This window comes from Alexandromys fortis, unplaced genomic scaffold, assembly GCF_014885135.2.
Source record: "Alexandromys fortis isolate MF-2015 unplaced genomic scaffold, M_Fortis_MF-2015_v1.1 scaffold_22, whole genome shotgun sequence".
Classification (NCBI taxonomy): Eukaryota; Metazoa; Chordata; class Mammalia; order Rodentia; family Cricetidae; genus Alexandromys; species Alexandromys fortis.
Genome location: NW_026067900.1, coordinates 9,043,921 through 9,069,685, shown reverse-complemented (window position 1 = coordinate 9,069,685; position 25,765 = coordinate 9,043,921). Strand labels below are relative to the sequence as shown.

The 25,765-nt window shown below is 47.2% G+C and overlaps 1 protein-coding gene across 4 annotated transcripts in view; it reads left to right on the top strand.

The window, feature by feature from the left end:
• Positions 1–1,563: 1,563 nt before the first annotated feature.
• Positions 1,564–25,765, top strand: part of Mapk6 (mitogen-activated protein kinase 6) — a 42,999-nt gene continuing 18,797 nt past the window's right edge. The window contains exons 1-3 of one of the 4 annotated variants that reach the window (XM_050127042.1): positions 1,564–1,716; positions 7,789–8,022; positions 19,824–19,996. The gene's annotated coding sequence lies outside the window, so the exon portion shown is untranslated. Of the gene's footprint in view, positions 1,717–7,788; positions 8,023–19,823; positions 19,997–21,912; positions 22,063–22,563; positions 22,721–25,765 lie in introns of those variants that run through there. The other 3 variants (XM_050127019.1, XM_050127034.1, XM_050127025.1) reach the window with 3 other exon arrangements.

The window sequence follows — 25,765 nt, the reverse complement described above, 5'->3', positions numbered from 1 at the left end:
TTTTTAAATATTTATTTTTATTGTACAAGTTTTTTACTTACATGTATGTGATATATCTATATATATATATCACATTTCTGCAGCACAGAGACCATCACCTAGAAATTAATTTGGAGAGAAAAAATTGACAGATATGCAAATAAATAGCTAAAATGTTCACAGAACCTTTATTATAATCAGAAATTGAAACAAGCAAACAAAAGCCATGGAGAATTGTCCAAGTAAGTTATAGTGTAGTTTAAGTAGGGTTACTTTGTAGCTTGATGGTAACTAGTATGTCTGAAGGTCTGGTGTTGATCCCAAACACATCCACGGCAAATCACACACACCACAAACAATACATATACACACCATGCACACACATACCACAGACACACTTCACACACATTATATGATATATAATATATATGCATTACATTTTTTTAAAATATTTTATTTATTTATTTATTATGTATACAGTGTTCTATCTGTGTGTATGCCTGCAGGCCAGAAGAGGGCATCAGACCCCATTACGGATGGTTGCGAGCCACCATGTGGTTGCTGGGAATTGAACTCAGGACCTTTGGAAGAGCAGGCAATGCTCTTAACCACTGAGCCATCTCTCCAGCCCCATATGCATTACATTTTTAAATTTACTGTATGTTCTTTCTTTTTTGCCCCCAGAGACAAGGTTTGTCTGTCATGCAACTCGCTCTGTAGACCAGGCTGGCCTCGAGCTCACAGAGATCCACCTGCCTCTGCCTCCTGAGTGCTGGGATTAAAGGGGTGCGCCACCGCCGCCCGGCCCATTTTTGTCAGCACACATGTGGAGATGAGCCATTTTCTACCATGTACATCCTAGAGAGCAAGCTCGGGTCACTCACTAGGCTTAGCATAGAGCACACTCCTAGCTGAGCCATGGCACCAGCCCTCAGAACGTCGTTTTGTGACGTATGCGTATACACACATCGACACAGGAAAATGTCCGAAAGGAAGCAAGCCAAATGCATGTGTAGTGATCGCTGAATGCCGGACTCTAGTGGTGTGGGCGCTCTGCTTTAATGGTCACTGTTTTCTCCATCATTTGCACCTTTCTGCGTCTCAAAGGTAAACATGGTCCAAGATGGTGAACAGTAGAAAAGATCTTTCTCATTCCTGACCTAAGCAGGTACTGCCCCAATTTATAGCAAATTTTACTTGGGGTTTTTTTTTTTTTTGGTGGGGGGGGTGAGATAGGGTTTCTCTGTAGCTTTGGAGCCTGTCCTGTAACTCGCTCTGCTCTGTAGACCAGGCTGGCCTCAAGCTCACAGAGATCCACCTGCTGGGATTAAAGGCATACCACCACTCAGCCTACTTTTGTTTTTCTTCACTCCGAAGGCCAGGCTGGCCTTGAACTTGTATAGATTCTCCTACCTCAGCCTCTGAGTGCTCGGTAACAGTTGCGAGTCACCACACAGAGCTTTTAATTAATTCTACTGCGCTGGGGATTGAACCCAGGGCCATTCACATGTCACTCAATAACTGAGCTATGCCCTCAGACCTTGACTTTAACTTTTAATTAATTTAGTTTTTAAATTTTAGTTCTAGGTATATGTATGTGCATGAGCGTATGCATGTAAGTTTAATGCCCACAGACTCCAGAAGAGGACGTCCAATCCCTTGGAGTCAGAGGTACAAGTGGTTGCAAATTGCCTGGTGTGGGTTCTAGGAACTGAACTCAGGTCTTCTGCAAAAACAGTAAGTACTCTTAACTGCTAAGACATCTCGCCACACCCTCTCCATCCTGTGTTTGTTCAGATTATTGTAAAAAACAAAATAATAACAAAAATTCTCTTTCTCTCCCTCCCCGAGTCTCCCCTGCTCCCGTCCCCCAGCCCCATTCTCTTCTTCCCTCAGCACAGTCCATTATGTGGTTAGAAAAGTGTGATTTTTCTAAAGCATGTGATCAGAATAAGATTAGGGAAATGTGTGTGCGCATGTGTGTGTGTGTGTGTTCCAAAGATGAATTATCTTAAAATGCCCCGTTCCTCTCTGTTCACAGCTGGTAGGGAAAGATGTGTGCAGCTTGCTGCCATTCCTGTAGTAATTGCCTGAACAGAGCACTGTGTGTACGGGGCGGGGCAGGGGGCTGAAGAAGATACTTTGAATTGCTAGCAAAGCTTTGCTCTGTGTGCATGAGATTACAGAAGCATCTCATGGTACAATTTTAGGTTTCTGGAATGTTTTAAGTGAAACCCTGTGGTGCTTGGTGGTACACATCTCTCAGCCCAGCCACCCAGGAGGCAAGGGTAGGAGAATCCCTAGTTTTAGGCCAGCCTGGGGGACTCAGCAAGATTGTGTCTCAAAGTCAAAGAAGCTGGCAGTGTAGCTCAGTGGTGGAAAACTCCCCTAGTATACACAAGGCCCTAGCTTCAAACCGTAGCACTGAACACTAAAGGAGAAAAAGCATCTAGGTTACTTGTACAACACAGAAATGAAAATGGGGGGGGGGGGGAATTGAGGAAAGACTAGAAGATAAATTCTGAGTCTTCTTTGCTCTAGTGTCTCCCAGTAAGGTCTGCTTGTTCAAGCCCACCCGCACAGCCCAGGCGCCTCTCGTAGTTCTTCATTCTTCTTGATCACTCCAGCCCGTCTGACGGTTCTGATCTTTCCGTTTTATCACGCACTGGCAATGAGCACTATCAAAACTGTTTCCTACTTACAGACACTTAAGGACAGGCGTGTGCTGCTGCTTTGTGTCTGTTGTCTATAGTGCCTAAACAGTCCAGGGCCACAATAGATGACTGCTAAATGTGTGTTAGATTATTTTGAAATCCAGCGTCTAAGGAAACTGAAAAGAACATGGGAAGTTGTTTTCTTAGAGAAAACATATTATAAAGGATAAGATAGGGTTTTAAAAATACACCGGCTCAAAAAGGAAAGCAGCGAAGATAGAAACATTTCAGGGATAGGCTGCTGTTTTATTTGCTTGTGGCTGACCACAGTTTGGTGGCTGAATTCAGCAGAAATGTAACCACTCACAGTGTAGGCTGGGAATTCAGTCTCACTGGTGGAAAAACGGCTTCGACAGAGCTCAGGAGAACCTGTCCTTGTCTTGGCAGGCTTCTGATAGCAGTCAACACTCCCTGGCATTTGGCCACATGAATAGAATCTCCCATCTATGGTCCCATCACCCTTTCCTCTGTAGTGTATCAGATCTTTGCCCTGTTCTCTAAGGGTATAGGCTGTTGTGTCTATGGCCCACCTCAAAACTCCTGACTTAACCACATACTCAGTGCCGTTTCTCACCATGGGGGGTCACATTCCAGATCACAAGGATAAGGATGTAGGAACTCGGCATGAAGCCTTTGTCTGTGTTGTAAGAATGTCTAGACTTGTTCTCTAGCCCTTCTTTCTCTTCTATGTAAAGATTAAAATTCCTAAAATGGCTGACTCTAATAACTTGGTGATTAGGTCAGTCGGGACAAACAGACATTCAGAGCCGTATGACGGGACGAGAGGAAACCCCCCGAAGTCTGTGTTTTCAGCTGCCGAGCACAGTGAGATCAGTAGCAGATGGCGCAGAGAACGGACACAGTCAGAACTGAGCTTGGTGGAGCCCCACTCTGCAGATCCATGGTATCCCAACATCCCAAGGATGCCAAGGAGGGGCTGCCACAGTAGAAGACTATAACCAAATGATTCTTCTTGCTCTAAATATAGTTAAGTGGAGAAAATGTCTGCCAGAGCAGCGCAGCCAGAGTTTCCATAATGCCCTGCTTTGAAGCGGATTATGGGATTCCAGGCTAAGACCAGCACAAAGCAAGCAGCTCTGCTGCTGTCTTTATGTAATTCCTACCAGGAATGAGGATTGGGGCCATGTCGCTGCAGATGAAAATAGGGTTTTATGCAATAAGAAAGTAACGAATAATATATTCTGTGGGAGATGAAAATAGGTCAATATTTCATAGCTTTAAAAAGTTAGAATGGAATACCATCTGAGCAAGAAAAAAAATTGAACTTACATGGGCAAGTCTGAATTTGCAGTGTTGAGTGGGTTTTCCCTCTGTACTAACACAGCACATTGCATCCTGGGAGATAAAGGCAACCATTCTAACTTTCTTGCCCTTTAGGTGAGGAAAGTATCTTATCTTCTCTAAGGTAGAAAAATGAGGTCTTTTAGCTACTAATGTGTGCTGATAAGGGATGTCTATACTTTTATTAGCCAGGTGTGGTGGCACACCCTTAGTCCCAGCACTAAAGACAGAAATAGATCTCTGTGTGTTTGAGGTCAGCCTGATCTACAGAGTTCTAGGATAGCCTGGAAGTCAACCCTATCTCAGAGAAAGAAAGCAATCTATAAACTTTTTTGATGTTTCAGTGTAACAAATAATGTCTAACTGCTACTGTGTACAAGGTCTCCCGGGAGTAAAACCATGAGAAAGACATAGTGCCTGTCTCTGGGAAGGACTATCAAACAGAAAGGACATATATCACAGATGCCTAAATTCTACCAGGGTGCAGAGTTGGAAAACTGGCAAGGCCTTGGATTGCATGTGGGATGCCTTTAAGGATGCCAGGGTGGTGGTCTTTGGAAGTCAGGCCTGAGAGAGGAATCTGCATGAATAAGGCACAGACCGCGTGGGGTGTACATGAGGAAAAGGGATCCTGGCCTGTATAGCTTTAGGTCATCTGAAAAATCTGCCCATAGGGGGAAAAATCTAGCTTATATTTCTGGGCAGGGCTGGCTCAGAAGATAAAATGAACTCGCCGCCAAGCCTGACTGAATCTGATCTCCAGAGGTCTATGGTAAAAGGAGTAAACTAACTCCTGAATGCTGCCCTCTGACCTCCATGCCTATGCCATGACACGGACATCTCCCCCACCACATAAATAAAATTCTAAAAACTAATAAATAAATTTAGATGCAGATGGGGTTCCAGGGTGCTTCTCAGCAGCTGAAGTATCGATCTGCTGTGCAAGCATAGGGACCTGAGGTTGGCCCCCAGCTCTGACATACGTGGTCGTGCACGTATGTAACTCCAGAAATGGCAGACAGTGACGGGGAATCCTGGAGACTCCCTGGCCAGCTTAGTCAGTGAGAGAACCTGTCTTTAAAAAAAAAGAAAGAAAGAAAAAGAAAAAAGAAGAAAAGTGGGGAAAAGAGGTGGAAACCAATAGAGGAAAATACTTGATATAGAAACATAGACCCCCCTGGCCCCCACAGACACACACGCACACACACACACACACACACACACACACATAAAATTTAGAAAGATTAGCAAACATTCTAGTGGGAAACAGGAGAAGGAAGGGGGAGGGCTCAAAGTGGTTAAAGCAGCTGCCCATGCCCCTCTCTGTTATCCCGAGGCATCTGCTGACAGAAATGGTGGGTGGGGTCAGCTGGCATCAATGCCCTGCATGAGCCATGGAGGTTCTGCTAGAAGAGTCTGTGGCATCATAAAGAGTGGGTGGAAGTGATATGGTGGCCTGTGATTGTAATCGCAGCACTTGGGAAACTGAGACAGGAGGAACACCAAGAGGTGGAGGCTGGCCCAGGCTACATAACAAGACTCTGTCTCAAAAGAACAAAGACTAAAAGAACAGTTGGACAGGCAGCTTTGGCTCCCCTGGCAAATATAAATTTAACAGAGGTGGTAACTAGTAGATAGAGACAAAATGGAGCTGAATCTCAAGACAATGTTTGTTGAAAGTGAACCTATGAAATGGGGGATGTGGCTTAGTTGGTAGAGTGCTTGCCTGGTGTGCAGGAGGTCCTGGGTTCGACCCCAGCACTGCATGAGCAAGGCACGATGCACATTTGCAATGGTAGCACTCGAGGTAGAGACAAGACGATCCCAAGGTCAATGCGACTCTAAACTGTGGAGCAAGTTGGAGGCCGGCCTGGGCTTCATGAGACTTTGTCCCAAAAATAAAAAGTAAAACTTGAAAAGTGATTAATGGTGTGTCGCTTCTCCCTCCCTTCCTTCACAGATCAAACCATGTGCAGGCTGTCGTGGTTTGCATGTGTTTTCTCTCGGGGGGGGGGGGTGCTTGGTCCTCAGTGGGGTGATGCTGGGAGGTGCGGAACCTTTCAGAGCTAGAGTTCAGGGCACTTGTTAAATCATCAGAGGTGTTGCCCTTGGAAGGAATGAGGAGTTTGTTTTCAGGAGGATGCGCTGCTGTTATAAAAAGGCCTCTCTGCTGCCTGGCTTCTCTCTGTGTTGCGCTCCTGCCACGATGCCATCTGGCATGGTGTGATGTAACTGAGGAGTTCCTTGCCAGAAACCATCTGATCTTAGAGGCTCAGACTCCAGAACGGCGAGTTAATTAAATATCTTGTTTCTTCAAAGTGTCCAACCTCGGTTCTTTTGTTATAGCAATGGAAAACAAACTGAGGCAGGAGCCGAGCAAGGCAGAGGTTTCAGGGCCATGGTGCTCTAGCGTTCAGGTGGGAAACTGATCTGGAAAAGGAGGTTAAAGTCAAGAGAGACAAGAAGGATTCTGTTCAGGGGGTGACTTATTGGGAGGGAGAGGGCACCCCCACAAGGAAGGGACAGCAGTGGAGTATTGTGGGACAAGGGAGAGTGGAGTTCCTTTAGAGACAGCCTGGTGTCAGGCTTTGGAAGCCAAGGAAAATAAATACATGGGGCAAAGGGTGGGAAAGGAGAGAGGAAGCCTGCAGGGTGCATTGGTGAAGCTGCCAGAGGAGACTCAGGGCACTGGGTCTGGGTGCAGGTGAGGATGATCACACTGGAAGGGCAGGGGGACAGTGCAAGACATAGGAGAAAGAACTGCGTCCTTCCAGCTCAGCCACTCTTAACATTTCTGGCACCAGGTTCCTCAGTGGACACAGACCGGGCCACCTACAATTCAGTTCTGAGTTTCTACCCAGAAGAGAGCAGAGCCCATAGTCTGGTGCCATAAGGCTGCCTCCACTTCTCAAGCCATCTCAGGCTTGCTTCAGACAAAAATTGCAGGTCTGCCTTCCCACAGCCCTCCTTAGCTTTGCTTAGTTTGCCAGGGCAGCTCACATGCTCAGGGAAACACTTTGCTGGTGTTCATCCACGTATTAGAAAGTCTGGTACAAGAGATGTAGTTGATGGCAGAAGGCTGTAGGGGATGCAGTGCCCTCTGAGTGCCCCTCTGCCTCCACTGGTGCCCTGGAAGCTCTTCACACCTTGTCCCTGGAAATTTTATGGAGGCTTGATTAGGAAGCAGTATTGTTTAAAACACTGACCATTCATGTCCAGATCCACCTTCAGAGGCTCTTGCCCTATCTGATCACATGGCTGGTTCCCCTGGTAACCAGCTCCATCTTGAGGCTATCCAGGAACATGTCAAGAGTTGCCTTGGTTCAACAGAGGATGCACCTAGCTCAGGAAATTCCAGAGATTTAGAGGCCCTGAGTTAGATGTGGCAGTAACTCAATAAATCACAGAGGTCTGAAGATCTCTGAGGCAGGAGCCAGGGTCAATGGCCAAATATTTATTAAAAAAAAAATCTCCTAGCAGCCAGTGTTACTCAGGAAATTACAAAGGTTTGTGGATCTCTCTCCAAAGACCAAATCTGTATTTCTCAATGTGACAGGCTGTCGTGGGGAGGTTAACACAGAGAATGACTGATTAGATAAGTCATGAGGACCCAAGCTTTTCTCCAGTAGAGAACACTGCATACATAGGAAATGAGAGAACTGAAGCTGGTCAAGTTGGACTAGAATCGGATGTTATTTTGGATATACACAGGTGAATCTAGAAATAACTGTGGCTCCAAATATGTTTATTATTATTTATAGTAATACATGTGAATTTTTCCTATGTTCCCTAGCTGTCTGTATTGTGTCAATCGGCCCAAGAACAGTCGGTAGAGTAAATAACACATTTAAGGCCCAGATCTGACTTCTAAGGGAATGGCTGGAGGGCTGGGGCATGGAAGATCCCGAGGAAGCTAGGAGCGTCCTGCACAGTGAGCAAGGAAGCACAGATGAACCCGCGAAGATCAGCCGGAAGGATAAGGAGATCCGCGTGCACAGGCTCCTGCTGGAACAGTAAAGCAAGGAAGGTAGGCACGGTGACTGACACACATCTTTAATCCTTAACACCACTCGAGGCAGAGGCAGGCAAGGGGATCTCTCTACGCTCAAGATCAGCCTGATCTACATAGAGAGATCCAGAACAGTTACGGCTACATAGGGAGACCTTGTCTCAAAAGGCAAAAATAAAATAAAATAATGGAGTGATGGATTATAATTTACCGAATGAGACAGGAGTCCTTCACCCAATGCAGACATGAAGGAATGAGTAAATACACTGAAGGTCTGATCAAGAGTCAGTTATTTACATTTTTTGTTTTTGTTGTTTGTCGAGAGAGTGTTTCTCTAACAGTCCTGGCTGTCCTGGAACTCACTCTGTAGACCAGGCTGACCTCGAACTCACAGAGATCCGCCTGCCTCTGCCTCCCAAGTGCTGGAATTAAAGGTATGTGCCACCATTGACTGGCTAGTTACTCTTTATATTTAGTCATAGCTTTAATGTATGTCCCCACAAAACCAATTACAAAGGAAAAGGGTAATTTTGCTCTGAGAAATCCTGGCAGCCACCACCTAATCATGTGATCATCATTACCCACATTTGTGAGGAAACCACTGGTGCCCTATGTCACCCACTAGGATGCAATGAGAAGTGGCTTCTCCGGTACTTTGGCCAAAGGTGTATGTCCTGAATCTAATTGTGATAAAACTCTAGTTTTGATTCTGTCTTTCTGAACCCTGGAAGATGGCAGTCCATGCCTGCCAAGCATGGTACCTGAACAGAGCCAGAGGCAGCCTGTAGGAGGTCTGGTGGGTGATACAGTCGTTGTGTCCATTGCCAGAGTGGAGTCCATGGCCAGAGATCTCCCCTTGCAGTTTCTCTGTGGCAGGATAAACTTACAAAAAGAAGTGGCCTATAGTCTTGGAAACTGTTGAGTCATGAAAGTCAAAGAAAAGTCACACATGGCGGTGCACACTGTGACATTTGTTTGGGCAGTAGAGGCAGAAGTCTGAAGCCAGCCTGGGCTCATGCATATGTGAATGTTACATAACACTGCATATGTGACTATTATATAAAGTGAAAGAATGACTATGAAACTATTCAATGTTGAAAAAGACCGGAGGGGCGGTGAGATAGCTCAGGGGATAATGTTGATAACGTTACTCATGGTGCAACCTCCAGAACCCACACAGATGGAAGGAGAGAATGGATCCCATCATGCCACAAAGGTGTTCTTGTGCACTCCGTGTACATGTACATATACACGCTAGTAACCATAAAGCTAAAACTAAACAAAAAGCAAACAAACCAGATTGGAGAGTTCTGCCATCTGAACATAGGTGTGATTTCTGGAAGGTGTGGCTAGGGCTGGGAGGACAGCTCGGTAAAGTGTGTGCTTTGCAAACACAAGGACAGGAGTTTGCTCCCCAGGACCTACATGGGAAAGTCTGGCCTGGTAGTGCCCACTTGTAATCCCAGGGCTGGAGAGGTGGAGACCCTGAGGCCCTCTCTCAAGTCAGCTCCCCTATATGGAGAGTTCCAGGTCAGTGAGAGACCCTGTCTCAAAGTAAGGTGGCACCTAAGGTTATGTACTGACCTGCAAACACACACGCTTGTGCATACACACACACACATACCCATACACAAAGCCCTCCCATGTACATATATACACTCACACACACATGAACAAACACACAGGATACTATTTTATTTTTAGGCTTTTCGCGACAGGATTTCTCTGTAATTTTGGTTCCTGTCCTAGAACTAGCTCTTGTAGACCAGGCTGGCCTCAAACTCACAGAGATCCACCTGCCTCTGCCTCCCAATTGCTGGGGTTAAAGGCATGCACCACACCGCCCAGCAAGGATACTATTTTTTAAAAGATTTATTTACTAAGTATACAGTGTTCTGCCTGCAAGTACAGTATAAGATTTTATTACAGATGGTTGTGAGCCACCACGTGGTTGCTTGGAATTGAACTCAGGACCTCTGGAAGAGTAGCCAGTGCTCTTAACTGCCAAGCCCCACATAGGATACTACTGAGAACTTTGACAGTTTGAGTGGAGTGTGGAGATCAGAGGCAAGCTTGTTAAATCCTGATTTAGATGACATGCTGCAATGCTCTGAGTGCTCTCATTAGGAAGAAAAACACATTACAGGTCTAGGGGCAACAGGGCAGCTTCATAGTTTTGACTGCACAGGAAGAAGCCTCTGAGTCACAGTTTAGCATCCAGGATGTTTATAAGGGAGTGCCTTTGAAACTGACACCTGTCAAAGGGGAGGGAAGAGAAGGAAGCCAGTGCAGAGGAAGGAAACACAAGCTGTAAGGAAGACCGGCAGCCTTAATTGACCCAGAAGGAACTCTGGAACTGCAGTGTCCCCAAGCAGGCTGAAAGTTCTGGGACCAGTTTTTTATTGTGTTTTATGTGTGTGTGTGTGTGTGAGTTCACATGCTCGTGTGTGCACATGCACACGGCGGCTAGAGGACAGCCTCGGGTTTGTCCTTCAGGAGTCACCTGCTTTGCCTTTTGAGATAGGGTCTTTCTGGCTCAGAAGTCACCAAGTAGGCCAGGCTGACTGAGTCCCACGACATCCCCCTGCCTCCACCATTACAAGCATGTGCTGTCACACGTGGCCTTTTACGTGGTTCCTGAGGCTCAAACTCAGAAGGCAGAGCCATTTCCAAGGTCCAGTCGGAACCAGGAACCACACACTCATCAGCTACGATGTGGAGGGTGGGTCCTGGTGATGCAGGAAATGTCCCCAGGGAGACCGTTCCCTTGTCTTTGGATACCAGACACACAAAGTGCTCGGGCAGCAACTACTATTAGGTATTCAAAGGGACTTCTGCGGCATTGCTGGTGGGAAGAGTCCCATTTTAGGAACTGGGTCCCTTAGCCCCACAGAATCAGAACAGCAGGAGTGTTCTGGGACCCAGGGGAGTGACAGCAAGTTTGCTTCCCAGGGCCACATATTTGATCTCTGCAGAGTGAGGCAGTCAGGCAGGCGCAGGTGCAGCCTGTGAGCAACACAAACTAGATTCCATGTGAGGGACCCACCATCACCACTTCTTCCTTGCTGTCCCCCAGTCTGATGCAATGTTCTGTGAGAGTCTATGCTGATGGAATATTCCAGAACCCCCCAGGGTGATGCCTGAGGGATGAGACAATCAAAACACTCACCCAAATACTTGTCCATTCCTGTTGGAATGAATCACTCGCCAAAGTATCCAGCTTTTGTCACCAGATGGTTTCTTGGGGGATGATGACATACCCAGAGCCTGACACAGCCTCTCACTGTCAGGTTGGACACTGGTAGAGGCAGTAAGTAGTTCAGCCCTGGTAAGCGAGAACCTGGACTGCTGGGCTCCAAAGCGTCTCACACTGCCACAGGGCACAGGGTCACTTCACCCATGCATCTGTTGTGCCAGCCATGGTGTGGTTGATGACAAAAGCTGACTCACATGGCTGAGTCATTTTATATGAAGGATTTATATCTGCCATTTTGCTATTCCTTGTGTCTGTTTTGTCTCTCTTCCTCCATTACTCCTTTTGTGTTGACAAAAAAAAAGTCTTTTTAAGATGGTTGTTATAATATAGGTAGGTGTGTCATATCAGCACCCAAGAAGTGGAGGCAGGAGGATCAGGAATTCAAGATTATTCTTGGTTACATAGGAGTTTTTGAAGCTAGCCTGAACTACTTGAGACCTTGTTTGTTTTTTGTTTTTTGTTTTTTGTTTTTTTAAGGAGGGGGCTGAAGAGATGGTTTAGGGATTAAGAGTGCTTGCTGCTCTGTCAAAGGACCTGATTTCTAGCACCCACATCAGGTGGGGGACCTGTGTAGGCATTCACATACCTACAGACACAGACACACAGACACACACACAAATTAAAAATAAATTCAATCTTTTTTAAGTGAACAAGAAGATACTTTCAAAGTCTTTTAATTGCTTGTTTTGTGCCAAAGGCTATCTGTGCTCCATCTGTCACTCATGGTACCTGTGGTCTGTCTTGCCAGTGATGAATGGGCCAGCTCCAAACCTTGTCTGATCTCTGACTTCTCAGACCTCCCCTGGCTCTAACTGCAAGAGTTTGGATTTTTCAGGAAGCAGACTAAGACAGACTTAGTGCTCAGGATATTTATTAGAGAGAGCTGTTGGGATCAACATCTGTGGATGGGAGGGGAAGGAAACAGGACTGGGCAGAAGGAGTTGAAATGAAATGCAGACTAATGACCTGAGCTAACCCCACCAGGGAGCCCTTATACAGTAAAAGCCTACAGCATTATCCCACGCAGGGCCAAAGTCCTTGGCTCTTTCTGGTTTTGCTTTGACTGTCAATGAGTTTGGGCCATCGAGGAAAGGTGTATCTCCCTGGGCAAGGTTGCTCTCTGCAGATTAGGCAAATCTTAAAGGAAATGATTGACAGCCATGTGTAACCACAGTGCCAACAGCTAAGCATCGCGTTCTCTCAGAGTTAGCCAGTGGTCTGAGTGTCCACCACAGGGGTCATGTTGGCAACTTACTCTCTAATTGTTCAGGTGAAATTGATACGTTTGGTTGGGAGTTAAGCAGATCACTTAAATGAAACCTGGGATCTATCTTAAACATATAGGGAAAAACTTATGCTGTGTGTGGACAGTTTTTCCTTATTTACTTTATAGTTGTTTTATTTGCATCAGTGTTGTGTCTGCATATGTATGTGTACTTTGTGCATGCCTGGGACAGGCAATGTCAGAAGAGGTTCCGGATTCCCCTGGAACTGGAGTTATGGGTGGTCGTTACCTTGCACATGGGTGAAGGGATCTAAACTCTGGTCCTCTGCAGGAGCAGCCAGTGTTCTTACTGGCTGAGCCCCCTTTCCAGGCCCTCTGTCCCTTTTCGTCTTTTACAGTAATATGACTTGAACCCAGGGTTTCTTCCATGCTAGACAAATACTCTACTAGTGAGCTACATCCCTGGCCTGGGTGTACAACTTTTCTCTAAGTCTGAAATACTAACAATAAAAACACTTTTCCATAAAGAACACTTGAATAACTGAAAAAACATTGAGAGGTTGAAAAAAATGAAAATCCATTTGAGTTTGTAAGTCATGGGTCTCTTAAGAGATTCAATGGGAGACAAGCCTGAAACAGCAAGCTGAGCTTTCTAAGGCAATAAAATGTGTAAGTCCTATGAATAATGGGGTGAGTGACTGGATAGATGTCTCGGTGGTTAAGAGCACTGGCTGCTTATCTAGAGGGCTTGGGTTCAATTCTGTCTTAGCGTTTCTATTGCTGTGATAAAACACCACAACTAAAAACAACTCGGGGAAGAAAGGGTTTATTTGGCTTATGTTTCCACAACACTATTCATCATCAAAGGATGATGACATCAAAGGACAGGACCTCAACCATGGCCAGAACCTGGAGGCAGGAGCTCCAGATGCTGCAGAGGCCACAGAGGGGTACTGCTTATTGACTTGCTCCCCATGGCTTGCTCAGCCTGCTTTCTTATAGAACTGTGGTTCTCAACCTGTGGGTTGTGACCCCTTTGGGCCAAACTACTCCTTTCACAGGGGCCACCTAAGACCATCAGGAAACACAGATAGTACAATATCTACAAAATTGCAGTTATGAATTAGCAACGAAAATAATTTTATGGTTGTGGGTCACCACAACATGAAGAACTGTATTAAAGGGTCACATTAAGAAGGTTGAGAGCCACTGCTATAGAACCAAGGGCCACTAGCCCAGGGATAGCACCACGATGGATAGCACCCACGATGGGCCCTCCCCCATCAATCACTAATTTAGAAAATGTCCTACAGCCTATGTACAGTCCAATCTTACTGAGGCATTTTCCCAACTGAGGCTCCAGGGACTCTAGCTTGTATTAAGTTGACATAAAACTAGCCAGCATAGATTGCCCACACCCACATGGTGGCTCACAACTGTCAATAACCCTAAGTTCTAAGGGATTCAACACCCTTTTCTGGCCACTGTGCAGATGTGTTACACAGACATATATGCAGGCCAAACGCTCATATTGCATATTTAAAAACATAGTGGAACAAGAGTAGGAAACACTGACTTCACCACAGCTAGATGGGCCTTCGGTTGTGTCTCACCTCAGAGTTCCAGCTCCTGGGCAGAGCTCAGTGGTAAGAGCATTGGCCATCCATTGGTGAAGTCAGGATTCATTCATGCCCTGCAGCGCAAACACTGTTTTCCCTGGGTCTAGAGACACGGCCTGTACTCTTATGTACTCTGGAGGCTGAAGAAGAGGTAGTCACAAGTGCAAGACCTGACAAGGCTACAGAAAGCGTTCAGGACTAGCCTGGGAAACTTATTAGAGAACTTATTAGAGAAACTGTTTCAAAAGAGAAAGAAGACTGGAGGTAGCGTTGGGGTGGGAGCCCTCTTTGGGTGCACAGCTGCCATCTCCAGCCAGCCCTTCTAGTGCACGTGTGTCATCGTAGCACTGTAGAGGTGAGGCAGGAGGATCTGAAGTTTGAGACTAGTCTAGGCCACATAGTGAGGGCCTGTCTCAAAAAACCACCACCACCCCTCTGCTGGCAAAAAAATCAAAATCAAAATCAGAATTCCCACCTCCTTCCTTTGTTCCTTTCCCTTCCTTGGCCATCCATGGGAGTTGTGAAGATGAATCTTCCCCCAGCTTCCCACACTGGGACAGGGACTGTTGTTAGGGGTAATCTCTGAGTCACAGAGGGAGGCAGGAAGGAGCCATTTATTTTCTTCCTTCTCATTCTTGCATGCCTTACTAAGTCATTTTTTAAATGTTTCCTTTCTCATTTCCCCCAAGGATATTTAGCCTTCTGCCTTTGCTTTGGAAGTGGTATCTGAAATCCTTCAACAAAGGTTTCTAAATGTAGAAGAAATTCTTCTTTGCTCAAACTGACCTCAGGCTAAACTGCAGAGAATGAAAGCAGCCTCTGTGTAAATGAACATATTCACGATGGTACTGGTTGCTGGGAATGGTAAAGCTGCCAGTCACCTTGCTATTCCCTAGTGCCCTTCTCCTGGTCTGCTTAGCCCTATCCATCCTTACCTCCTTCTACCTCCTCTGGCCAAAAGCAGAAGGCATACTTGCTTCCCGGGGAGCAGACAGCATACCTTCTTCCCAGGGAGAGGCGCAGGCAGACTGCTTGGCCCTTTGTCCCTGAGCGATGTGCTTGGGCATGCGTCAGACCTCAGTATTCATCATCCCTTTGAGAAATGATTAAATGCAAACAGCACACTCCACACTTCAAACGTGTTTCTATCAACTGAGGCATTCGACAGGCATTGGAAACAACAACTTCCCAACCCAGAAGGTTTGGAGAGAGATGTTTTATCTGCCCTTCCTGTTGCTGGGCATCAAACCCAGACCACGTGTATGTTGGGCAGGTGCTGGACCACAGAAATGAATCCTAGCTCTGGGAAAATGTTCTACCTCAGATAAAGTAGACATTCAAAGAGTAACTGTTGTATGAATGCAGCGAGTGGAAGGAGATGGGGCCAACTTCAGGAAGCCATGGTGGGGAGGTTAGGCTTCTGGCTGGAGGCCTGAACACCCTGTGTGTGCCCCTTCCCTGTTTCCAAGGTACTTTCCACACAGCAGCTCATGCAACCCTCAGAATGACGCCTCAGGACAAGAGGGGTGGGCGCTCTTTATACTGTCCTGAGATGAAATGGCTTGCCCGGAGTCAACCAACCAGTGAGTGGCAGAAGTGGAGCCAAGCCCCGATCTGGAGGATGCTGGTGGTATCCGGACAGCAGATGGACACCAGCAGCTCCTGGGACTTTCAGAGTGGAGCTCCTACAAATCACTGCTGCTGGAGGGCATAAGACTCTCCGAGACGAAAATGAGCTCGAGCAGGAAAAGTCACTGGGCTGAAAATGTTTGCAACTCTCCAGCACAGTAACAAACTCCAAGCCGATAGAGCTGCACTGAAGGAAAGGTGAATTGCACAGAGTCATGCAGGATGGATGGTAAATAGGTTCCCTTTTGCCCTGTTTGGACAATTCATTTAGGCTGTGACTGGGAGTGAGCTCCAGAAGAGCTGGAAGCCACCCTTTGCTCCAAGATGATCACCCGAGTTACTGTTGCCTGTTTGCTGAAGTCCTATGACAGCCTCTTTACAACTGAAAGCATTATTTTGTCCAAGACAGTAATAAAACATTACTTAGAATCATGCATCAAATTCTCCTGGGAAACTTTAAAAGAGGGTCTCACAGACTCACCAGGGTGTTAAAATAACCAGGCAGACCCACTACAGTTTGGATGGGAATACTCCCAACACTCATTGCTGCAGGCTTTGGAAAGCGACTAGACCCTAAGAGCTCTGATGTCAACACAGAGTCACCCACTGAGGGAGCAAAATTACTAGATGGTGCTAGCGGGGTGTGATATGCTGGAAACTTTAGAAATGGGGCCTAGTCAGAAGGAGCAGGCCACTGAGGATGGGAGTGGCACTCCAAGGGTCTGTCTTGTCCCTGGCTTCCTGGTTCTGTCTCTCAAGCTCCATAGCAATAGTCAGATGCCCATGGAACCTTAGAAACCATAAGCCAAAATAACACGCCATGACTTATGTCAAGCACCCTGTTACAACTGTGGAAAACTGAGGAAGGGCTGGCAAGATAGCTCTGTGGTAAAACCACTTGCTGCCAAGTTCCTAAGTTTGGGCTGTAGCTGGCAAGGGTAATATTCAAAATACTTCATTTTCAACACTTACCAAAAGACGACTACAGCCAACACCAGAGCTAGTGAGTCAAAGCGCAAGTTTTATGTACACGGCCAGAAAATACCAGACAGGCTGAAGCTTGGGTCTCACTCAGCAGTCATCTCTGTGTCCTTAGATGGATTACCATCTGTTTAGTCACCAGCCTGGCAGTGCTGGTCGCCAGAGACAGTCCACCTAGGTGGAAGCAGGCTCTGTCAGAGTGAAGTTATGCTGTTAATAACTCCATGTTAGTGTGTGTGCCCCAGGTTACACCCTCTGGACAGTGCTGACTTTTCTGAGACTGGAAGGCAGTCTCTGCTTCTCACTGAGATGAGTTCTTAAGAGTGAATTTCTAATTTGTGTCCTCATGGACACTATATATAAAGACTGATTGTGTTCTTCCTCCCTGCCTAACTCCCAGAATAATGGAGCCCAAGTGTGGGCACTACAGGAAGTGTGCCTCAAGTGTGGTCACTACAGGAAGTGTGCCTCAAGTGTGGTCACTACAGGAAGTGTGCCTCAAGTGTGGTCACTACAGGAAGTGTGCCTCAAGTGTGGTCACTACAGGAAGTGTGCCTCAAGTGTGGGCACTACAGGAAGTGTGCCTCAAGTGTGGGCACTACAGGAAGTGTGCCTCAAGTGTGGGCACTACAGGAAGTGTGCCTCAAGTGTGGGCACTACAGGAAGTGAGCCTCATGTGGCAACCGGCTTTCAAGCAGCACAGCTAGTCTCTCCTGGCTTGCTCAGGAAGGGAGGAGAGTGCTGCTATAAGTGGGAGTCTTTCTTTGACTCACCTTCTTCGGGGGCTGGGGAGATGCCATGGCGGTGGTTTCCTAGCAATGTTGGAGAATTTCTGAAGCCCTTTGTTCAGAAGGCATAAAAAGAAACATTAAACTGGATGTGGTAGTCAAGGCTTGTATTAAAAAAAAGATAAGAATGTTGCTAAAGGCAGTAAAATATAAAGCTCTTTTGTTTTCAATTTATGTGATTCTAAAGAGAAAAGTTTACATTATTTTTATGTTGTCGGAAGACACTAGACTTTTGCATGCTCACCAAAGTGTCATAGTTTCTGTCTCAGGGATCAGACATTTTTATATATTTTGTTCTGACCAGGGAAGCAAGAACCTACACAGAACTTACTCAACCTTATTGTTTCGCTTCGATACACACGTTCTACCAGGAGTCTCTGATGCGTACGGAGGGACTGGTTAGAAGTGGCCTCAGGACAGGTGCTTGGCTAGCACAGGGAACAAACAAAGCAAGAGTGGCCATGCGGCCACATTTCAGACTTCTACGTCTCAGAGCGCATGGCTTGTGTTTCAAGTTCTGGTTTTACTGGAAAGCGCGGCCTCTGAGAGCTGCCAGCTCCCTATTGCCGACAGCCACTTCCCTTGGCCTCACAGCTGTCAACTCTGCCGCCTGTAGCTCCATCAGAAATCTGAACTTGTGGGCACAGAGAATGCTCTGATAAGGAGACTGGTAAGATACAGTGCACAGACAGTCTCTGTCCCCGCTTCACCCCATGCTCCTTTGTCTCACCTGACTTCCACACAGGAGTTATTAGGAAAGTCAGAGTGGCAGAAAACTAAGTCATGTGTGGCTTTTCTGAACAGCCAGCATTAGCAGAATAGGGTAAATTGGGCAAAACCAATAGATTCTCCTACCCTCCCAGTGTCTTTAGTCTTTTGTTTATCATCTGCCCTTCCCATTAGTTGGTAGCAACTGTTTCAAAGAACTGGTGCAGGCTGGGGTTGTAGTTTAGCAGCAGAGGGCCTGCTTAGTATTCAGAAGCCTTGGGTTCCATGGGTAGCATCACACACAATTGTCTAATCATTATCACCATCATCAATAATTAGTTGCATCACCGAAATTCCTTGCCTGGTGTCATTATCATGAAATCTAGAACTGTTGGCAGGGCATTCAAAGCCTTCTCCATCCTGTGCCAACTTTCTCGGGCCTGTTCTACTTCAGTTTTCCACAGTGTGGTCTGGAGGCTCATGCTTTCTTCTTTCTGTTCTGTTCTTTCACTGGGACTCTCTTGTTCTGCTACTGTCTGATCGAGCTGAAGCCAGGTAAAACACTCTCTTCCAGCTGAGCTTTCCTGATGCCCCCAGCTCTCACCAAGTGGTCCCTCTGTCACAGCTCAGCTCGTACAGGTAGGTAGTCCCCTGCATTTCAGCAAGCGCTCATATTCTGCCACCTTAGCCATGGGCAGCCTCTCCTAAACACTTCCACAACCACGGCTTTCAAACATTCCTGGCAATGATAAGCAAAAAGCAGAAATTCATTTCACACTGTGATCCAATATACAGAGCTCTATATGCCTTGTTTCAACATTGTGTTCTTCCTCTATTTAACAGCTCTGAACATAGAACATTTCTCTCTGTAGTCTTGGCTGTCTTGGAACTCACTCTGTAGACCAGAGATCCTCTTGCCTCTGCCTCCCGAATGCTGGGATAAAAGGTGTGCATCACCACCGTCTGGAAGGATTTTTTTTTTAATGTATAGAGGTATTTTTTTCTGCATGTGTGTCTGTGCACTATGTGCCTGAAGAGGGTGTTGGATCCCCTGGACCTAGAGCTACAGATGGCTGTAAGCTGCCATGTGGGTGTTGGGAACTGAATCTGGGTCCTCTGGAAGAGCCATTTCTCCAGTCCTCAGTTATATCATTCTTAGTAGTAAATGGCCTGGCTCCTATTTGGTGGCACTCAGGTTTGGTGAGATGTAGCGCAAGGCAGAAAGCTTCAGTGTTGCTCCCCGTTTGTTAGAGGGGTGTTCTCTTGCTGTTCTGGTCATGACCCACAAAAATGATTTCCCTACTCATTAAAGGGTTGTCATCTGCAGCTTCAAAAACTACTTGAAGCATCTGAGCGTGAAGGTGTGGAGCCCTGGGGAGGCTGAGGGGGACAATCAAGAATTTGATTAGGGCCTCACAGAAAAAGCCTGTTTCCTGACCCCTTCAAAACAAAGCTTTGGTGGAACTGAACTGTTTACACATCAGGATTAAGAACCAACTAAGCCCAGATGTATTAACGTGAATGCAGTTCAGCTGGGCACAGAAACTTGCTCTTTATCTAAAAATGCTTTGATAGTTTCACACATGTATCTAATAAATCTTGGTCATTTTCAGAACCCTCATTCTCCTCTTTCTTTGATTGCTTGCCCTGGAGACGAGTCTTATGAACCCCCGAGGGCTGACCTCATCTCAAGATTCTCCTGTCTCAGCCTGCAGAATGCTGTAATGACACCCACCACACCTGTTTTGTACGCAAGACAAAAATCAAGACAGTCTCATCCGGGAAGGTGAGTTTGCAAATATTTTATTGCATTTTCAGGCAGGGACTTCCTCAAAGCCTATTTTTTGGAAGGCTACATTAGTGACCAAACTAAAGGGGTAAACAGCCCCTCCTCAGCAAGGTCACTGGGTTTGCCCAACACCACACTCTCTCTCTCCTAGGCTTCTTTCAAACTGCCCCTTCCCATCCCAGTGTTACCACCACCCAGTCCCAGTCAAGTCCCCGCAGTGAACACACCTGCCTTAAACCAAATCCCCAAATCTTGTAACTAGCTCGCCCCGACCTCTCTCTTAAGATATTACAAAGGGGAAGCTTCATGGATTCCCTTGAGTGTTATTAAACAGTAAGGTTGCCTCTGGCTGACCAGTAGCTTATTTGGGTCTTTAGCGGAGGAGGGGGGGGGGGATACTACATTATGACCCTGTTGTGAGAAGGCATGCTGGTTGCTTATGTTCTCGCCACCCCCAGGTGTCTAGACACTATAGGAAGATGGGTGTGGAAGAGTCCCTGAAGAGGACTGGGGGGGGGGGGGTGTCCACAGAGCAGTGCAGAGCAGGCTGCAGCCCCGAGCTGGAAACTGTGCTCTGCTCTTGGCATGACTCGCCAGCTCCTCTACACACCTGGTATTCAGATGGTATTGCTTTAAATATAATAGAGCAGGGCTCAGTAGCCTAAGCCTATAATCCAAGCACTGGGGAAGCTAAGGCAGGAGGATTAGGTGTGCTAGGCCAGGCTGGGCTTCCTAGTGAGAGGCTGTCTCACAAAGTATATATTTTAATGTAGCTCTGTATTAGAAAACATTGAGGCTCGGCTCAAGCTCTTAACTTCAAGTGACTGTGTCATCTCTGAAGGGGTTTGCTGCATACAGTGGATAATGGACTGCTGTGTTTCAGATTTTCTTTAGGATGGTCAGTTATCACAGACAAAAAAAGGCTGACCAAATCTCTTCATTTCTTTTTTTTTTTTTTTTTATTTCCCGTTCTTTTGGTTTCTCGCGGCAAGATTTCTCTATATTAACAGTCCTGGCTGTCCTGGAACTTGGTTTGAGCCCATGCTGTCCTCGAACTCACAGAGATCCGAAGTGCTGGGATTAAAGGCGGCGCCACCACCACCTGGCCTCTTTTTGTGTCTCCTGTAATCCGGGCTGGCTCTGAACTCACCACGCAGCCAAGGATTACTGCATCTCCTGACCTTTCTTGTCTCCATCACTGCAGTACACCATCAAGCTCCCCACTCCCTCTACTCTTTAGTCCCTTAAGACAGGGTCTATTCTGTAGCCCAGGCTGTCCTGGCACTCACTATGTAGGCTGGTCTCGAACTCAGAGAAACTCTTGCATGTGCCACCACTTCCAGGCAAGCCCTGTGTTCTTTAATCTCTAAAATTTCACCTAAACACTGGAAGGGCAGCGATCACCTTTCTCACTACCTACTGTTAACACGCCTGCTCCCAGCTCCCTCAACAAACCAGCCAGTCTCCTGCCTGGGTCTTTGCTCACACTTCTCTCACGACCCCTCACCTATTCACTCCCTGGGCTACGGTGGAGGCTTCTGGAAGCACCGGAGAGGCCTCAGGGGACCGATCCCAGGAGCCTCCCTACATCACCCAGAGGTGATCTGCTCAGCACCTGGCCTAGCTTGTTTGCACTCAGCCTCTTCCTCCCGACAGGCAGGGGGTCCGGCTGCCGTTCACAGCTCACACTGCCAGGACACTTGGTGTGACACCCCTGGGCTGTGGTTCAGCTGAGGCCGGGGCATACCCGCCAGCAGGCCGCGTGCTGCTCCCGCCGCCCCCGCGGCGCGCGTAGTCACGGGCGTTGGAAATTCCAGCGCGTGCGACTCCCGGCCGGCGGGGGCGGGGCCGCCGTGGAGTGAGCCTGTGACGTGAAGGGGCGTGCCTCCGCGAGGCCCCGCCTCCTCTCCGCGCCCTCTCTCGCGGGTCGGGGTTACATGGCGGCGACTGCGGCAAAGCGAGAGCCTCGGAGACGCCGCTGCCGCCAGCACAGCCGGAGACCTGAGCCGACCCTGGGGGCTGTCCGCGGGCCCCGCACACTCTGGATGAGTCGGAGGAGTCCCGTGAGTGTGTCTGTGTTTGTGTCCGTGTGCGGGCCGGCGCGGGAGGGAACGGCGGAGGGCCCGGCGGCGGCGCCGGCTCCCGCGTCCATTGTGTGTGACCCTCCGGGCGGCCGCCGCTCAACAAAGGCGCTTTTGTTCCGTGTGCCCGCTCGGCCCGGGCGGCGCGGCCAGCTGCGAGGGCCGGGTCCCCGCGTGGGGCTGTCGGCGCGGCCGGAGCGCCCCTCCCACCCGGCACGCCCCTCGCTGGGCAGCCGGCCGCGGGCTTTAGCAGGCCGGCTCCGCCGCCCGCGCCGGGCTGTGTTGTGCGGGTTCGAGTCCCCGCCGCCCGCGTCGGCTCCGCGGGTTCGAGTCCCCGCCAGCGCTCAGGCGAGGGCGGTGGTCCAGGAGCGCTTGAGGCAGTGGAGGCTTGCCTTCCTGGCTCGCTGCCTCCCTAACGCTCTTCTGTCTCCTCCCCCGGCCCGCCCGGGTGACTCGGCCTCAGCTGACTCAGGCCGGGCAAAGTCTCGGAGCACGTTGCGTAGCTCTTTACTCCAGCCCCTAAGTCCGCCCAAGTTTGTGTCTGGCGGTCCACGAGGTGCCGGCGGCCGGTCTGAGCCAGGGCTCCGGACACCTTTCCGGACGTTAAGGTGTGATCCGGAAAAACAACCCCGATGAAAACGTACGTTACCGGTTACAGGCCTCCTCACTTGGAGCTTGTTTTAATCTGACTTGGGAGTTGTGTAGAGCGGTGGGCTTTCGGCCGCCTTTTGTTCCTGCCTAGCGTGGGCTCTCCGGCTCAGGTGCCTGGGCGAGCTGCGAGCTGCAGGCTCCTTTAGATTGCTTCCGTGTTTTACCTTTTTGCGGTTTGAAAGTATGGAAGGATCGAGCGAAGGGACCTGGTAAGGGGGGAGTTAGGAGGTCTCCATACTGCCTTTGCAGTGTTCGTTGCGAAGAGTCCCGAGATAGTCTCAGTATTAACTTTTTATGGCTACCGATGATAGGGAAAAAACATTCACAGGCCATCAAACGAAGAGCAGCCAGCTTCAGAATAATTTCCTAGTTGTTGGTTATTCTAGCGTGTTTATTTCGGTAAAATTCTGGGTTTTCACGTTCTGTCTCTTTAACGTTGGAGAACTGAGTTGGAAAGAATGATTTGAGTAGAGAAGAATGTAGGGTCTAAATAGGGCCCGGCCCCCAAAGGGGTTTTCTTGTTTGTTGAGCCGGTCTCGCCTAGTCCCAGCTGGGCTTTGAGAACCGTTCTCCGGCCTCAGCTTCCTGCTGGGTTAACACGTGGGCACCATTATCCTCAGCTTTAGAGTTTTCTTAGAAACGACAGGTTTTGGTGTTTGGAAATGATTTTGAATTGGGTGGAAGAAAAATATCTTTAGCTTGTAGGTAAAAACCTGTTTGTAAGGTGCTTGAACATATATGTTATATTAATCTAGCTACATCATAAGCCTTGCTTACTGATGTCCTAATCAATAATTGTCATCTCCGAAGCTTGCCAGATTTGAGCAGACTATTCTGACACTTCAGTATTACTGTTCAGAAAAAAAAAAAAAAGACCTTGGAAATGAAGAAAAAAAACTGTTAAAATTAGTTTTCTATGTGAGGCTATTTTGGAATTTAGTCATTTGCAGAAAAGGATTAAAAGTAGCCTGCCCACTTTGCGATTAAAAAGGAATCCGGAGAAGACTGACTCGAAGAACGTTTAATTTTGCAATAGAAAAGGCAACCGTTTTAAAGACTAGTGCGAGCGCTAAAAACGCTGCACCGTTTTACATGTGTAGGCACCGTGAGAATTCCTTGCTGACTCGGGACCTTGTGCAGGGGCTGGGGGTCGGGTGGGAGGAGGCTCAGAAGAACTGTTGCAAGTTTCGAGCTGGCTGATGACTCACCCTGCCCACTGCTGCTACTACGTGGCTTGCTTGCTTTCTTTAAAAATGAGAGGCTAAAAGCGTTACTGCCCGTGGCTGTTTTCTTTTCTCTGAAGAATAGCCCCCTCCCCAAGAAAAAAGTAATGGCTTCTTAAGTTGCCTTTTAAAAGGATATCCAGTACCCTGCTCGTACAATTGTATAACATTTGTTGAGCAAAAAGATAAAGGCGATTGCTGGCTAGTTGCTGAAATTAAATGTTTGATTCCAAAAGGCCTTTGGCTACTATTGAGAGAGATTTTGTTAGCAAGTTATTATAAAGGACAGACAGAACATTATAGTCTTGATGGAAATTGACTGGTTTTCATTGATTATGTAAAAGTTATCTTTATAGTATCTAGAAGGTACTGGTTTGAGTGTTGTACAAATACCACCAGAGTTTAGTAGGAGCTGTTAAACATACACAGTGCTTTCTTGTAATGTTTGTGCATTTTCTGTATTTTAAAGTTTTTATTATTATTATTTGTTGGTATGGATGTTTTGCTTGCTTGAGTGTCTATGAACCATTTGCCCTCAGAAGCCAGAAGGCGGCACTGAATCTCCTGGCATTGGAATTTCAGAGGGCTGTGAGCTGCTATATGGGTGCAAGGAATCAAACCTGGGTCCTCTGGAAGAGTAGCTAGTGCTTGTACATGCTGAGCCACCACTCCAGCCCCAGGAATTTTCTATTTTAATAAAGACAAGTTGAAACCAGCATTGTTAGAAGCACTTAAAGAGATAAACCGAGTGAATAGTTCCAGATTTAGGACTTAAGCTGAAGCTTGGTGATAAAATAGACATTTGGACATATTTCATGGCCAGCGTTTAACAAATTGGCTTAAAATAAGATTGAAGCAGGTGTGTGGGGGGGGTGTGCTCACATTTAAAGTCCTCCTCCTTAGGCAGAACCCAGCAGGACTGTGAGTTTGGGACAGACCAGTTTACATGGAGCCAGAGCCATATAGTGAGACCTGCCTAAAAATTTTTTTTGAGGAAAAACAAGACAGATTGAAGACATTGTTTCCTAAGTGAAGAAATAAATAAATAAAAATCTCCTCGCCCATTTGTTTGTTTTCTGAAAGTTATTTGGGAAGTTTACTGTACAATAAGTTGTGTTGTGGATTTGAATTAAATCTTTGGAGACATTTTGAAATTGCATCAAAGATTAATTCATACTTAATGTTGTCTACTAAAGGAAACAAAAATAAAAATGTAAAAGGATTGGGATTTTCAGAGCATCACATTCCTTAGAAGTTTGAGCATGTGGGCCTTTTAAATGCAGGTTATTAATGGTTGGGCAGAAATCAGGAGTTAAGAACAAGCTTTCTGTAAGGTGTTGCTTTGTGTGTTGGGGAGTTCTCAGCACTGCTCTCTAGTTCCTTATTTGCATTGCTCCTGTGAGCCTGTGTTACGTCAGGGCTCCCGTGAAACCAGGAAGATGCTCCTATAGTCACTTTGTTGTTGGCAGTCCTCTGCTGGCTCCAGCAGGCTGTCTTGTGGACTCTTACACTATAACCTGCCTGCAGTATCAAGGTCTTGGTCAGTTTATTGCTTAGTATTAAGACTTTACAAACATAAAAATGACGTTACTATACCCCATGGCTTCTTGCCAGGGAGCTACTCCTATGAGCTGAGCTGATGCCAGTAAGGTGCCCGTGGCTCCATGAATTTTTCTCTGAATTGTATTTGGGAAATGTAGTATGTTCTCCTGAAAGGCACTCCTCCCAGTTTTGTTTTGCTGAGACGGCTTCCTGCATAGCCCAGGCTTGCCACAAATGTCTTGATCCTTCTGCCTAACCTCATGAAATTA